Here is an 18,409-nt window from a genome sequence, read left to right on the forward strand (position 1 = left end):
CCAGCCAGGCCAGACTAGTAGGGGCCGCTAAACTGGGATGAGTTGTTTTCCCACGAGTTCCCAATGTGGGAAAGTACCCTTATTTTTTCCCCTTTTGTACCCCACAACCACCAACCTATGCCGAACACCACTGTCATATAAGAGAGAGAGAGATATGACATCGGGAATGGCTAGACAAGTCCCATTGAAATTAGTGTCCCTGAATGTTAAGGGCCTAAATAGTAATGGTAAACGGTGATTGGCTCTAAAAGAATTCAGAAAACTGAAAGCAGATATTGTCTTTCTGCAGGAGACGCACTTCGATACCCAGGAAACCCTTAAATACTTTTAGCAGGACATACCCCATTGCATTTTAGTAAGAAAAGGGGGGTTGCGGTTTTGATAAACAGGATATCCCGTTCCAGACACTGGAGGTCAAGAAAGACCAGGGAGGGAGGTCACTGGTGGTCCGTGGTCCTCTCTCAGGCCAACATATCACACTAATGAATATATACACGCCTAACAAGGGACAAATTGATTTTCTAGGGGAAATATTGGAATCAATGGGGGAGAATCAAGAACAGTTATATATTGTAGGAGGTGATTTTAATATGTCCCAGACCCGGATGTGGACAAGTCCACACATCCAGGGCATTCACACTCCGCAATGACATACAGTGTATCAAAGAAAATTTAGACTGCTACTTAAACAATTTAGTCTGTTGAATGCCTGGTGTTGCTCGCATAAAGGGCAGAGAGATTATTCCTTCTATTCGCCCCCACATGATTCGTATTCCAGAATCGATAATATTTTTGTATCTCCAAATATTCTGGAAGTATTGGTCCATTCAGATATAGGGCCTATTACATGGTCGGACCACGCTCCAGTGGCCATCCTATTTGGTCCACCATTCGCTAAGATTCAGTCATTTCATTGGAGGATAAATGGTTCTTTACTTAATTATCCAGAGATTAGCGCACAAATTGGAGACTCCCGTAAAAACTAATTTTGGTCTAACAATGGATCTGTAGAATCAACAGCGATTCTGTGGGAGGCACATGAGGCCACGATTAGAGGACAGCTTATTTTAATAGCATCACACATAAAGAGAATAAAAATAGAGAGACAAAAATATTTAGCGGAAAAAATTATAAAGTTAGAAAGCTCACATAAAAAACCCCCGTCGAAGAAAGTATATAACATTTTGAACCAAGCAAGTGAGGAATTTAAGAGATTACAACTGGAGGATGTGGAAAAGGCTCTTAAGTGGACTAGGCAGATGTATTATGACAAGGGAGATAAGGCAGATCGTCTACTAGCAAATAAACTTAGTGGGGTCAAAGTGAGGGCCTCTGTCCCCGCTATTAGACTAAAAAGTGAGGGAGTTACCTAGAATCCTTAAAGGATCGCAGAGAAATTTGCTAAATTTTACGATCTAGACAATTCAACCCTGAATGCTAAAGTCCCGGGTTTGAACAAGATTGAGGATTATCTGAGAGATTGTGCTTTCCCAAAATTAACGGAGGAAGATCTTAAGATCTAAAATGCAGAAATAACTCCGGTAGAACTGGGATAAGCGGTCGGTTCTTTGAAACCATCGAAAGTACCAGGCCCAGATGGCTTCTCAAATCTTTACTATAAAAATGTTATAGGAATTTTAAGACCTTGTCTGCTGGATCTATTTAATGATTTTCTCAGCGGAAAACAAATTCCTCCACAGGTGACGAAGGCCAATATAGTGGTAATCCCTAAAGAGCGAAAGGATCCTTTATGTTGTGGTAGCTATAGGCCAATATCACTGATTAACATGGATTTTAAAATCTACAGCAAAATCCTAGCCAACAGACTGAATTTAATGCTCCCAAGATTAAGTCACTATGGTCAAGTAGGATTTGTGAGCGAGCGTCAGGCGTCAGACAACACAAGAAAAATTATTAATGTTATTGATCAAATACACAAATCCAAACTGAAAGCTATGCTGCTGAGTCTAGACTCGGAGAAAGCGTTTGATAGGATAAGGTGGGATTTTCTAGATAAGACACTAGAGGCATTTGGATTCTCCAAAGTCTTTCTACAAGGAGTTCGTGCTCTCTATCAGTCGCCAACAGCCACCCTGAAGATCCCAGGAGGGGAATCTAATAACAATTAAAAATTGGACTAGGCAGGGTTGCCCACTTTCCCCCCTTCTCTTTGATCTCACAATCGAGCCTCTAGCGGCCACCATCAGAGCCTCCTCAAATATACATGGGATCAAAATAAAAGATGAGTGCTATAAAATATCATTGTTTGCAGATGATGTTATTCTCACTATATGTAACCCATTAACATCTCTTCCAAATTTGCAGTCTACCCTTCAGGAGTTTGGGGAGCTCTCCGGGTATAAAGTAAATATGGGGAAATCAGAAGCTCTAAATTTGACGCTTACGGAAAAGGAGGTTGAGGTGCTTAAACGACACTTTGACTACAAATGGAGTCAAATATTTAGGAATTTATCTTACCAGAGATTATAATTATATAAATATAATTCTCCAAAATGAAAAAAAGATCTACAAGTCTGGAATTCTCATTGTATCTCCTGGATAGGGCTTAACTACAGTTAAGATGAATATTCTCCCTAGACTTTTGTACTATTTCCAGACATTACCGGTAGCTGTCCCTCATTCAAATATAAAAGAAATTCAGAATCTAATTATGCAGTTTATCTGGAAACACAACAACTGAGGATAGCTAGGTCAATTATATTGGACGACAAGGAAGGAAGTGGTATGGCTGTTCCAAATATTCTAAAATATTATATAGCTTCCCATATGAAACAAATGGTTTATTGGCATTCCCCGAGAGGAGTGTATGCTTGGGTGGATCTGGAGAGCTCGCTAAAGAACCCGATTGGTCTGCCTTCTTTGTTGTGGTCTAATACTGGGACGGGGACTGGGAGACAGTCGTAACCGACAGTAATTGGATTTACTTAGAAAATTTGGCAAATGGCAAAAAAAAATTATAAGGTTGTGTTGACCCCTACTAGGCTCGCGCCTCTGTTCGGTAATCCAGGGTTTACCCCAGGTTTTCAGGGTCAGCATTTTGAAATGTGGAGACATAGAGTTATTCTGGAGATAGGAGATATATTAGAAAATGATAAACTAATGTCATTTGAGGAACTGATGAGAAAATATGGTTTGCCCCAAATTGAGCTATTTAGGTATATGCAGGTTCGCCATTTTGTGTCAGGGCCTCCATGAGGAATTTCCTAGATATACTCGATCTGAAGATTTATGTAAAACAAAAAAGTACCAAAGAGGTTTGATCTCATCTCTGTACCAGGGGTTAACACTTAAAAAAAGATAAGTTTGGACTTCCATACTGAAATAACAAGGGAGCACTGGGAAGATATATGGGATAATCCGGGTAAAACCTCTATATGTACGGTTACAAAAGAGAATATATATAACATTTTATTACGTTGGTATTACACCCCCAAAAGACTAAAGCAGATGTTCCCAGGGACCTCAGACAGATGTTGGAGGGGTTGTGGACAATTAGGTAATTTAGCACATTTATAGTGGTATTGTAGGAGGACACGTGTAGAGGTACACAATGGAGACTATTGTAAGGTGAATTCATAACAAGGCTTTATTGTGCCTGTGGCTTAAAACACAGCAAAAAATCAACATAAGCAAAATAGTGAGCCAAACAAAGAAAACCTATCTCTGCTTTGGAGACTATCTACACATGTAGCTCAGCCCTCTCGACTGGGTTGGTTAGCTAGGCTCTTTATCAGCCCCAAATATATAGCATGAAAGGAACAGATATAAAAAAGTCTTATAAATGAAAGTCTTATCTGTTCCTTGTGGTTTGTAGGGAAAATCTTCTCTGTCCCTGGTTCAGCTCCCTTTTCCACAGGGTGTGTCAGCATTCAGGTTTAGAAGTTTCCCTTGTGTCTTGAAAGCAGCTCTGCTGTTTCTTATGGCAGGGCTCAAGACAAGTGTTTCCAAGTTCAGCTCAGGTGTGAGCTAAGGAGTCGCACTTCCTGTCTCAAAAGACAGGCTTTTATAAGCCATCTAATCAGGCAGGTGGGGTTTGTTAATTGACTACCAGCAGTTAACCACCACACTACTGGATTAGAGGTACATTACCTGAACAGGGATAACTCCCCTGTTACAGGTATTTACAAAAATGTAACCACTCGTAGCTCCAGAAAAAATAGCACACATGGGAGTAGTAGAGCTTCAAATATTCCCATATTTCATGTCCATGGTAAATGGTAATTAAATCTGGGTATGAACAGTCACTGTAAAATGCAAGTGTAAGTAATACTGAAAAGCAGGCCCCACTGTAAATGATGGTGTAGACAGGCAGGGTTGAAAATGGTGGTATTGGTATATGGTGGTACTTTCTAGTAATGCAGGTGTATTGGAGGACAGTTCTGAAACTAATAAAAGATGTGACTGACATCAAAATCCCGTTGACCCAACTCTGATGATCCTAGCTAAACTTATGGAAGATGTGAATCATTACACACACAGATTGATGTGACATATTAACAGCGGCTAGATGCGCTGTAGCAGCGGCGTGGGAAAAGACACTCCCGCCCTCCAGAAGAAACGTTATTAGAAGGTCAATGATGTTCAATTAATGGAGACACTTACCTCATTTCTGAACCACACTTCTAGGAAGTATGATAGAGTCTGGGAGCCTGGGACGCTGGATAGGGGTGCGCTCCCGGAGAGAGAGAGGACATAGGAGGGCTGAATGTAATGGAAAATATGGTGTTTACCAAATGTTGTATGATATGTAATGTGACTGTTTGCAAAAAAATTGATACAAAATGGTTGTTCCCCCCCCCTCTTTTTATTTTTGTATCCCTCCCATTTTTATGTGTGAAAAATAATAATAAAAATATAAGTTTCAACAACAACAAAAAAGAGACGATGTTAAAAAAAATAAGGCGTATCATGTGTGAAGGCTTTCACTGTAGTTATTGTAGATACGATCTGTGTGGGAAGCCTAAATCTACAGATCTTTCTAAGAGCTGGTTAGAGCGAAGGGCAAGTAAATATATATTAGTGTTAAGCCAAGATTCCCCCGAGATTAACCCTTAACGCCAGATGTCTTCATGCCCCTCCCAGCATTGAAAGAGGTAAGAATGTTGGCTTTGGACACTGTAATTTCCTGAGCTGTCACTGAGCTCTCTGATGTATATTGTTTGTGTTAGAGAGCCAGATAAAAATAGATGATGCTATTTATTTATTTTCAAACTCCCTTCTACCCTGGAGGTCTCACAGATCCACTGACACCAAACACACATATCTTCATTCTTTTGGGCCACGGCAAATCCTCGGACACTATCACTGGTACATGCATGGCCCAGGGAACGTCCACTAGCTTTCATTTAGAATGTGTTGTAGCAGCTTCCTTAACTGGGAAACTAAAATAATGAATCATCTGTCTCTTAGCAAGAATCAGCCAGGCTGTGTATTCCGTAAAACACGGGTAGCCAACTCCAGCCCTCAAGACCCTCCAACAGGTCAGGTTTTAAAGATATCCCTGCTTGAGAACAGGTGCTCAGTCAGTAGTTCAGTCATAAAGCCTGCTTCAGCAGAGGTGACTCAATCAGGGGCTCAGTCAAAGATTGGGCGACTGATTGAGCCACCTGTGAGGAAGCTGGGATATCCTGAAAACCGGACCTGTTGGTAGCTCTTGAGGACTGGAGTTGGCTACCCTTGCCGTAAACAAAGTATATAGGTGTAGGACAACCACACTTAGGCACAGGGGTTTCACATTAGTCTTCACAATAAAACATCGTACACTTTTATTTAATTATTAATGAAAATAAATAACTTATGACATGATGATCCCTTGAATTTATATTGTAATGTTTTTTATTATTATTATTATTATTTATATATGGCATGTTAAGTTTTAATGTGTTTAATTCCCTACAATCCTATTAGCTAGATTTGACTAATAGGACTGTAAGTAGGGTCGCCAAGTGTCCAGTATTGAACTGGCCGGTATTTGGACACTCTGTCCCGAAAAAATAGAGGTACTGTAATACTGGCCATGTATGTGTCCGGTATTACCTCTTTGGATATGTATGTTTCTGGTATTACCTCTCTAGGCATAGTGACCTGACCGGTTTGGGGGACCATGGGATTTCCCCGAGCAGGGAGAGAACAGGGCTGTTGCTAGGGGCCTTGGCAGCTTCCTCCATCTTGTTTGGCTGCTGCTGGGTACTGCAGCCAATCAGGAGAAGGTGGCAGGAGCCTGAGGATGGGGCCAAGGAGAGGCAGAAACAGCATGGAGCAGAAAGCAGAGAGAGAAGTGTGTGTGTGTGTCTCGGTTGTCTTGAGTGTGTCTCAAGTGTGTGTCTCGAGTGTGTTGCACCTTTCACCATTGTGTCCAGTATTTTTGGAGAAGCCACCTGGCAACCCTACCTATAAGTAATTCATATAGATAGTGGGTTGTTGGGTGTGTTGGGGTTGGAGTGGTAGTGGGGATGGGTGCCCTCGGAAGAGAGTGTGTGTTAAGCCATTGTTTCTAATAGGGTTAGTATAGCATTGCCAAGCAATGCCGTGCTAGCATTTTTGGTATGAAAGGGGTAGTTGTGTAGGGTTCAGATAATATTAAGACTTGAGTAGACCTTAGCGGCCAGCTAGACATGGGGTGACAAGACTTGCTAGACACATGGGCTACTAGGGGTTATAAATAACATATGCACGTTTGAGTTCTTGTTTATTTATAGGGTGGTTATGTTGTATGGTAACCCCTTTAGTGCCTGAAAGCATTCCTTTGCACAGCACTATAAGCCTAAGGCTACATTAGTTTCTGCCATGTCGTTTTGTAAAAAACTCTAATACATAGTCCTATGGTTGAAAAATGTGATATGTGCATGTGGATTTTTGGTGTTATTCTGGAAATGTTGATAGTGATGATGGCGGTTCTCATGCATCCTCGCCAAACACCAATATGCAAACGAGGTAATTGTGCATGTTCATGTATCACTTTTAGTGAATATAGTGTTAAATTGGGAAAACACCCTTTTGTTGTTATTATACTTAATAACAAAAATAAGTGAAATAATAAACACGTGACAATTCTGTCCTCAAGAACCCCCAACGTATCAGGTTTTCAGGGTATCCCAGCTTCAGCACAGGTGGCTCAATCAGTGGCTCAGTCTTTGACTTGAGCCACTTGTGCTGAAGCAGGGATATCCTGAAAACCTAACCTGTTGAGGGCTCCTGAAGACTGGAGGTGAGCACCCCCGTCTTAGAGCACTGTCAGACAACGTATAACTCGTTCACCTGTATGCCGTACAGTATTTATGAGGGAGAATCCATGGTTTTTAGCCAATGAATGCATCATGTTTCTGCTTTATCCCTAAAATCAATTCCCTAATTCCAGTGGTGGTTTTACAAATCTTCTGCATTTTCACCCCAAATCTCCCCCCAAAAAAGATTTCAAATTTTGCTGAGTTATGGCTGTGAGGTGTCTTATGGCACTGTAAGATGGCTTAGTACCATTTAGAAAATATAGTCCTAGGAGTCCTTGGTATTGTATTGTATGTCTTTATTTATATAGCGCCATTAATGTACATAGCGCTTCACAGCAGTAATACATGTGGTAATCAAATAAATAACAGATAATATAAATAACAGATCATGGGAATAAGTGCTTTAGACATAAAAGTAACATTAAGGAAGAGGAGTCCCTGCCCCGAGGAGCTTGCAGTCTAATTGGTAGGTATGGAGAACGTACAGAGACAGTAGGAGGGAGTTCTGGTAAGTCCTTCTGCAGGGGGCCAAGCTTTATGTATCATGTGTTCAGAATATCCACAGTGCTATTCATATGCTTCTTTAAGCAAGTGTGTCTTAAAGGTGTGTCTTAAAGGTGGATAGAGAGGGTGCTAGTCGGGTACTGAGGGGAAGGACATTCCAGAGGTGTGGGGCAGTCAGTGAAAAAGGTTTAAGGTGGGAGAGGGCTTTAGATACAAAGGGGGTAGTCTGGATGGTGCATAATGAGAAATTAGGGCTGAGATGTAAGGAGGGGCAGAACAGTGTAAAGCTTTAAAAGTGAGGAGAAGAATGGAGTGTGAGATGCGGGATTTGATCGGAAGCCAGGAGAGGGATTTCATGAGGGGAGATGCTGAGACAGATCTCGGAAAGAGTAGAGTGATTCTGGCAGCAGCGTTTAGGATAGATTGTAGGGGAGACAGGTGAGAGGCAGGAAGGCCGGACAGCAGGAGGTTACAGTAATCAAGACGGGAGAGAATGAGGGCCTGAGTCAGAGTTTTAGCAGTCGAGCAACAGAGGAAAGGGCGTATCTTAGTAATATTGCGGAGGAAAAAGCGACAGGTTTTAGAAATGTTTTGAATGGGAGGGGCGAATGTGAGAGAGGAGTCGAGTGTGACCCCTAGGCAGCGTGCTTGGGCTACTGGGTGAATGATCGTAGTTCCAACAGTAATGTGGAAGGAGGTAGTAGGGCCAGGTTTGGGAGGAAGTATGAGGAGCTCTGTTTTAGCCATGTTGAGTTTAAGGCGGCGGGGGCCATCCAGGATGATATAGCAGAGAGACATTCAGAAACTTTGGTTTGTACACCCATAAGATGTTATTAGGTCACCTAGAGAGAGTGTATACAGAGAAAAGAGAAGAGGTCACAGGACAGAGCCCTGGGGTACCCCCACAGAGAGATCAATAGAGGAGGAGGCGGTGTTAGCAGACGAGACACTGAAAGTACGATAGGAGAGGTAGGATGAGATCCAGGATAGAGCTTTGTTCCGAATACCAAGAGTATGGAGAATGTGAAGGAGAAGAGGGTGGTCCACGGTGTCAAATGCTGCAGAGAGGTCGAGTAATATGAGCAGAGTGTAATGACCTCTGTCTTTGGCAGCATGGAGGTCGTCAGTTATTTTAGTGAGGGCTGTTTCCGTGGAGTGAGCAGTGCGGAAGCCAGATTGTAGAGGGTCTTGGAGAGAATAGGTGTTGAGAAAATGGAGCAGATGAGAGAATACAAGATGTTCAAAGGAGTTTAGAGGCAAAAGGCAGGAGGGAGACAGGTCGATAGTTAGAAAGACAGGTAGGGTCAAGCTTGCTGTTTTTGAGTAATGGTATGACTGTTGCATGATTGAAAGAGGATGGAAAGGTTCCAGAGCAGAGGGAGGAGTTAAAAATGTGTGTGAGCGTAGGGATTATAGTAGGAGAAAGAGGTTTTAGGAGATGGGAGGGAATGGGGTCAAGAGGGCAAGTGGTAGAGGGAGAAGAGGCGATCAACAGCGACACATCCTCCTCTGAGACAGTGGAAAAAGAGTCAAGGAAGGCAGGAGGAGAGTTAGGAAAAGGTGTAGGATGGGAGGAAGAAACAGAGGGGATGTTCTGCCATATGGATTCCACCTTTTCCTTAAAATAGTCAGCAAAGTCCTGAGCGGAGATGGAGGAAAATGTGTACTTGCACATCTGCTTAAAGGAAATATTATTCTGAGAAGCAATTTACCAGACTTTTCCCCCTAACCATTATCATTTGAACTGTCCAGGTGGATGCTCAGTAACTGCTGCTCAGGAATGCTGTGTGACAGTACATTGTGATGTCACAGCGCTGTATGATTCTAGAATGCTGCTATAAAACCAGGCAGCACAAATGTGTCAGTACCTGTGTTTGTAGGGAAGGGAAGGCAACCATGCCAGTTCTCTCGGTAAATTGAAGAAAACACACCATAAAGGCACAATGTAGGACATACCATACTTCCTGAAAGGGTAAGTTTGTTTTAGATAAGCTTATCTTTAATAAAAAATAATAATTTCCGTTTTGAAGCCACCGAATATAAAAACATTATTACATTATTTAAGCCGCAACAACAGTTAAAGTAAAAACCTGCGCTGATCGCAACTTATTAATTTATTTGCATGCTCTTTCTCTTTCCAACGATGGTTTTATTTTTAACATCTGATGCTTCATTCAAAGATACATGAGGTTAAAATGGAGCTTTCCCCAGGTTATTATGGTAACCTCACACACTAGAAGGTTTCTTTTTTTTTTTGAAGTGAAACTTCTTTCGTGGCACCTAGTCCTGATGGAGCAAAACTGGATAGATGGGGGGCGAAATGTGAAACGGAAGTGACGTCACGTAATGGACGCCGCTCCGCTCACACGTCCCCTGTCAAATGTCCTAATCGCCGCCGCACCCCCCCACACACCCGGCTGCTGACATATGCGGCACGCCGCCGCTCCTAACGGCCCAACTGTTCCACGACCGCTGCCATGCCGCGCATGCGCAGTTGTGATGGCGCCGCTGATGGACGCCACACATGCGCAGAAGCGGCTGGCAGCGGCGTCGTTCCACCCACACGCTCCTCACGCCCATTGGCAGCGGCGCCATTCAGCCCTCCACTGCCGCGGGCGTTCGCGGGCCCCTTATGCCTGCAGGAAGCAGTGGAACACAGCGCAAACCCGGGCGCAACCCGCATGGCACAGGGCCTCGGTCACTCATGCCCGTGCCGGGCGCATGTACCCCGCGGGGGGGTGTGTGTGCGCAGATTGCGTGCGGGGTGTGTGTGCAGATTGCGTCGGGGTGTGTGTGTGTGTGTGTGTGCTCAGAATTTGCGTAAGGGGGGGAGAGAGGTGGTGCGCAATGTTACACCCCGCCCCTGGCTGCAGCTGGACACATTCACACTGACTGACCCAACCCCACAGCCCCACACACACTGACCCACCCACAGCCCCACACACACTGACTGACCCGTCCACACACTGACTGACCCGCCCACACACTGACTGACCCCCCCACACACTGACTGACCCCCCCACACACTGACTGACCCCCCCACACACTGACTGACCCCCACACACACTGACTGACCCCCCCACACACTGACTGACCCCCCCACACACTGACTGACCCCCCCACACACTGACTGACCCCCACACACACTGACTGACCCCCACACACACTGACTGACCCCCCCACACACTGACTGACCCCCCCACACACTGACTGACCCCCCCACACACTGACTGACCCACCCACACACTGACTGACCCACCCACACCCCACCACACACCCCCACACACTGAGTAACCCACCCACACCCCTCCACACACTGACTCAACACACACTGACTCACCCACCCACACACCCCCACACACTGACTCACCCACCCACACCCCCCCACACACTGACTCACCCACACACCCCCACACACTGACTCACCCACACACCCCCACACACTGACTCACCCACACACCCCCACACACTGACTCACCCACCCACACACTGACTGACCCCCCCACACCCCTCCACACACTGACTGACCCCCCACACACCCCCACACACTGACTTACCCACCCACACCCCCCACACATTGACTGACCCACCCACACCCCCCACACACTGACTGACGCACCAACACCCCCCCACACACTGACTGACCCACCCACACACCCCCACACACTGACTGACCCCCCCACACACTGACTGACCAACCCACACACCCCCACACACTGACTGACCCACCCAACCCCCCCGACACACTGACTGAACACACTGACTGAACCCCACACACTGACTTACTCCCCCACACCCCCCCCACACACTGACTGACCCACCCACACCCCCCACACACTGACTGACCCACCCACACACCCCCACACACTGACTGACCCACCCACACCCCCCCACACACACACTGACTGACCCCCCCACACACCCCCACACACTGACTGACCCACCCACACCCCCCCACACACACACTGACTGACCCCCCCACCCCCCCCCCCCACACACACACACTGACTGACCCACCCACACCCCCCCCACACACACACTGACTGACCCACCCACCCCCCCCCCCACACACACACACTGACTGACCCACCCACACCCCCCCACACACTGACTGAACCCACCCACACACCCCCACACTGACTGACCCACCCACACCCCCCCCACACACTGACTGACCCACCCACACACACCCCCACACACTGACTGACCCCCCCACACCCCCACACACACTGACTCACCCACCCACACCCCCCCACACACTGACTCACCCACCCACACCCCCCCACACACTGACTGACCCCCCCACACACTGACCCACCCACACCCCTCCACACACCCCCACACACTGACTGAGCCACCCCCCCCCCACACACTGACTGACCCACCCACACCCCCCCTCACACTGACTGACCCACCCACACCCCCCACACACTGACTGACCCACCCACACTCCCCCACACACTGACTGACCCACCCACACCCCCCCACACACTGACTCACCCACCCACACCCCCCCACACACTGACTCACCCACCCACACCCCCCCACACACTGACTCACCCACCCACACACCCCCACACACTGACTCACCCACACACCCCCACACACTGACTGACCCCCCCCACACACTGACTGACCCCCCCACACCCCACCACACACTGACTGACCCACCCGCACCCCCACACACACTGACTGACCCACCCACCCCCCCCCACACACTGACTGACCCCCCCACACACTGACTGACCCTCCCACACCCCCGCACACACACCCCCACACACACACTGACCCACACACACACACACTGACTGACCCACCCACACACACTGACTGACCCACCCACACCCCCCGCACACTGACTCACCCACCCACATCCCCATGCACACTGACTGACCCCCCCACACCCCCCCGCACACTGACTGACCCACCCACACCCCTCCCCGCACACTGACTGACCCACCCACACCCCCCACACACTGACTGACCCCCCCACACCCCTCCCCCCACACACTGACTGACCCACCCACACCCCCACGCACACTGACTGACCCACCCCCACACCTCCACCTACACACCCCCACACCCACACCCCCACACACACACACCCCCCACACATCCCCCACACACACCACACACATCCCCCCCCCCACACACACACACACTGACTCACATACACACACACTGACCCACCCTGACTGACACACACACGCACGCACACGCACGCACACGCACTGACTGACACACATACACACTGACTCCCATATACACACTGACTGACACATTGACTGACACACATACACACACTGACTGACACACATACACCCACACTGACTGACACACATACATACACACACACACTGACTGACACACATACACACACTGACTGACACACACACACACACACACACACACACACACACACACTGACTGACACACATACACAAACACACACTGACTGACACACATACACACACACACACACACATACACACACTGACTGACACACACACACACTGACTGACACAGATACACATACACACTAACTGACACACACACACACACACGCACACACACTGACTGAGACACATACACACGAGGAATTCACACTTAGTGCAAATAGCTAATACAGGGGATGTGTGCCGAGCACGCGCATTATAAGTCAAATTTATTTGCGTTTTGTCACTGAAATTGTATTTTGATTTTTAATTAAAACATCACAAATACAAATACAATTTCTGTGACAAAAGTCAAAGAAGTTTCACTTACTATGCGCGTGCACAGCACACACAGCTTTTTTTTTTTTAAAAGAGCAGACATGCCCATAGGCTTCTGCAGGAGATTATTTTTACTTTTAATCAGCAGTCCCTGGTGCTGTTTTTTTTTTTTTTTTTTAAATCTCACCCACATCTCACAGGGGTCTGGAGATATTTGTCGTTTATTTATGCTGGATTTGACCCCAAAAAAGACAAATTTTGTGGCTGATGACAAACGTGACCACAAATGATTTTTTGGGGGGCCACCATAGAGTGCACTGATCACGGCAGCCATTTTGTTTGCCCAGCTTGCCCAGTCGACCCCTGGCCTATCCCGAGACTGCTGCTTTGGAAACCTTGGGACCAATTGATATTGGGGGATGACTGATTTACTGGGGACTCCCGCGGTTCAGGTTTTTTATTATTTTTTTTAAATCATGAGACCTGAGATTGCTGCCTTAACAAAGAAGACAAAGAAAAAAAGGAGTACTGTAAGTGTCTATGAAAGTTTAATATTAGTGTAGCCCCCCTCTGGGGACTACTAACTAATGAAATGGGCTATGACCTTAATGGGTTAACCAGGTGGGACCACTCTAGTATTGCCCCTCTCCATTATGTGATGTAGGATGTATGTGCAGAAGGGATGGCCCTCTCATAGGGAGATAGAAGGGCATATAGAGCTCCACCCCATGTTCTAGAAGCAGGTTCCTCACAGATCTGCAGAGGGCCTCAACGTGAGTCCTGTCAATATGCTTACGTGTATAGATATATATATATTAAGAGTCTCCTGTCCCTGTTTATTGTTTTCAGTTAAGGAATGTGCCCTATATAGTTACTGCCTACAGTATAGTAATCGCCCAAGATTATTATTATTATTATCAATTTGTAAAGCGCCAACATATTCCGCAACGCAGTACAGTGGGGTACAGAGTAATGTAGATTACAACAACAAAAAACAGTTCCATACAAGTGAGGACGAACATGCACAAACAGATACATAGAGGTAATGAGGGTCCTGCTCGTGAGAGCTTTACAATCTAGAGGGAATGAGGGACAATGTTGAAACAAGAAGATAAAGTGGCTGCTCACTGTAGGATGGAGTGTATCTCAGGTTGGAATATGGCCCAGCCCAACAACTGATTCCATTAAGGTTGGGGGAGAGGGGGGGAGTAATGTTATATAGACTCAAGCAGGGAGTGGAGAGAAAGTGAGTCAGGCGGTTGTATACAAGTCATTCAAATTCTCATGCGGGAAGAGGAGTAAGCATGTGCTTAGCAGGCATTCTCAGAGTAGTAACTCCGGAGCCTAATCGGATCGGCCCCACTGGAAGGTCCTTAGTTAACTCCCAATCCAATATGCCTGGACGAGGTATGCAGTACACAATACACAGTAACGGGATACTGATCCCAGAAAGCAGAGTGTATTCCTAATGGGTGGGGGGGAGGAGGTATGGACATGGGAGGTTGAGAAATAAGGCGGTATGGGCCGGGGGTGGCAGGGAGGAAAAAGTAGTATGAGTTTGGGGAGCAGGTATGGGCCTGAAGAGGAACCGGGGGGGGGGAAGGAAAAGGGGTTGAGTCCCAGCCTTTATTTAAAGAAGCAGCAGCATCAGACCCTGCCTCTTCCACCGGAATCTGCCAATAGCTTTTTGTAAGGTCCAAAGTGCTGATATAATGTGCCTTACCCACTATATCCAAAAGCTCATCAATGCGGGGCATAGGGTAGGCATCAAAACGGGCCACCTCATTTAACTTTCGAAAATCTACACAGAATCGTACTGTTCCATCTTTTTTTGGTACCAACACTATTGGGAAACACCATTCGGAGGTAGAAACCTCAATAACCCCCATTTCCAACATTTGGTGCACTTCCTCTTCCACTATTTTTTTCTGCCTCTCAGGGATACGATAGGGACGGGTATGGATAGTCTTGCATCCCCAGTCTCTATCCTATGAACTGCTTGTGTAGTGAGTCCTGGCCTTTTCGTAAATACATGTGCATACCGAGTAACTAGTTCACAGCCCCCTTTCTTTCCACAATGGTATATGGACCTTTGCCATCTAGCTACCAGTTTATTCTCTCCATCGGGCAACAAGAGGAGTACTTTATCCCCAGGAAGGAATACCCTATCTCTGGACTTTTTGTCATACCACACTTTCTGGTGTTGTTGAGCCTCCCTCAAATTTTCATTAGCCAGATCCTGCATCCGGACAATCCTTTCCCTCATCTGGGTAATATATCCTACTATATTATCCCTCAAAGGATCCCGCTGCACCCAGGAATCTTTGATTAATGCTAGCAGACCCCGGGGTTGCCTTCCATAAAGTAACTCAAACGGGGAAAATCCTGTTGAGGCTTGTGGTACTTCCCTGTATGAGAACAATAAATAAGGCAACCACTGGTCCCATTTGTTAGGCTGCTCACCTACCACCTTTCTAATCATCCTTTTTAGTGTCCCGTTAAGCCTCTCTACTAAATCATCAGTTTGGGGATGATATGGGGGGGTACGTAGGGTCTGGATTCCCAACAACTGATACACCTCTTTCATTAAATTTGACATGAAATTTGACCCCTGATTCGTGAGAATTTCACGAGGGATTCCTACCCTTGCAAATACCGGAATAAGAGCATTCGCTACATTCTTAGCAGTAACACTGGGCAAGGGAATTGCTTCTGTATACCTGGTGGCGTAATTACATAGTACCAGTATACACTGATTACCTTTAGAACTTTTTTGTAAAGGACCCACCACATCCATGGCCACCCGGTCAAAAGCTTCCCCAACTACCGGTATAAGGATCAATTTCCCCCGATCCATGATGTTTACTGGGGCCACCTGTTGGCATATAGGACAAGAGGCACAATATTCTCCCACATCCTTATGTGCATTAGGCCAAAAGAAATGCATTAATATTCTACATAAGGTCTTGTCTCTGCCCATATGACCCCCCATGGGAACATCATGTGCAAACCGAAGAATCTCCTTCCGAAATATTTTTGATACCATGACCTGCTCCACCTGTAAAGAAGATTGAGGATCCTTGCGGACCCTGGTTAATACACCCTGCCGTAATACATATGATGGTATAGGCCCAAACTCGCTCATCTCTTCAGTCTGGGATACCACCTGCTGAAAAAAAGGGTTTAGTGAGCTGTCCTGCTGTTGTGCCTCTACAATATCCTTGCCCTAAAAATTATTGACCTCATCCAAGTCCTGCACCCCTAATTCTCTAGGACCGAGTGCTTTGTCCTTTCTTTTTTGCCTATGGGATTTCCTGCCTCTCCCTTCTTCACCAAAGATCTCTGGGTGAAAAGGAAAAAGCCCCTCCAAAGAAGAAGTTTTCAAAGACATGTCCTTCTCCTTTTTAGCCTGCTTCATCGCTTGGGCCCTTGTGGTAACTGCTGAACAGTGTGTCAATAGTCCTAACAGACCTGGAAAGTCCCGCCCCAGAATCACCATGTAGGGCATATTTTCTACTACCCCTGCCTGTACTACATGTGTAACTGTACCCACGGTGATAGGCAGCGGAATGATTGGACACCGCTTATAATGTCCATGGACACATTGTATGTCCAGAGAGCCCACTGGTATCCCTTTGGAAAAGTGTCCTTTCTTTACCAAAGTACTTTCACTCCCAGTGTCTATGAGGGCCTTCACCATTTTCCCCCTGATGGTCACTTCCTTAATGAATCCACCAGCATTGGTAATCATAGTACTTGGCCCATTCTTCCCTTGTCGGCAATATCTGGCTATGTGTCCTGGTTTCTTACAGAGATGGCATATTCGTGTATCCTGTATATGTGAGCTCCGACCTGTCCCCTGTCTAAATGAAGATTCCCGTACTGGTGCATGTGCTGAGGGGGGAGGAGATCTTACCACTGGTCTTCTCTCACGTTCCTGATGAGCCGCCAAATAGTCCTCAGCCAGGTCTATAGCTTTATCCCCAGTTTTGGGTCGATGTTCCTGCACCCACAGTCGCGCACCTTGTGACAGAATCTCCAGGAACTGCTCAAGGACAAATAGCTCCAAAATTTCCTCTTTTGCCTTCTCGGTCGGCTTAATCCACTTATTCATAAGATCCATCAATTTGGCATAATTCTCCCGCGGTCCTTCTAAATGATTATAGCGGAGGTTGCGGAATCTTTGCCTGAACGTCTCCGGGATGATGTTATATCGCCTGTAAATTGCCTCTTTCACCATCTCGTAGTCTTCGGTATCCCCTGGACTTAGGGCACTGTAGGCCATCTGAGCCTTCCCGGTCAGTGTGGGCACTAGCCTCATTACCCATTATGATCTTGGCCACTAACTGGCTCTGGCCACCCTCTCAAACATGACGAGAAAAGCTTCAATGTCATCCTCGGGGCTCAGTTTATGTAAGCCGATCTCTGAGGATGATAGGCCCAGGTGCCGGTGTTATGGTTCCTGCTTGAAGGAGCTTCATCAAGTCCGTCATCTGCTGCGTCTGTCGCTCCTGCATATCATCCATCCGTCTCACCTGTTGCTCTACTTGTTTGGCCCATCGCCGCTCCTGTTCCTCACGGTGGTTCTCTAGTTCCCTCTGCTGTCTCTCTTCCATCTCCTGCCGTCTCTCTTCCATCTCCTGTCGCCGTTGCTCTTGTTTCTCTTCCATCTCCTGTCGCCGCTGCTCTTGTTTCTCTTCCATCTCCTGTCGCCGCTGCTCTTGTTCTGCCTGTTGGACCACCAGCCACTTCAGAAGGTCCTCCTTTCCTTCCACTCCAGTCTTAACTGCTTCCACTGTATGGGTCTTGGGCATGGCTCCAACATCCCCAGTGTCCTCATTGTCCTCCAATCCCTCGTCATCCTCCATAATTACCTCCACGCCCTGCACCAATTTCTTCTGCTCGATCAGCCCTTGTCTGGTCAGGACACCTGGATATCTTCGT

The sequence above is a fragment of the Ascaphus truei genome, chromosome 2, assembly GCF_040206685.1.
Source record: "Ascaphus truei isolate aAscTru1 chromosome 2, aAscTru1.hap1, whole genome shotgun sequence".
NCBI lineage: Eukaryota > Metazoa > Chordata > Amphibia > Anura > Ascaphidae > Ascaphus > Ascaphus truei.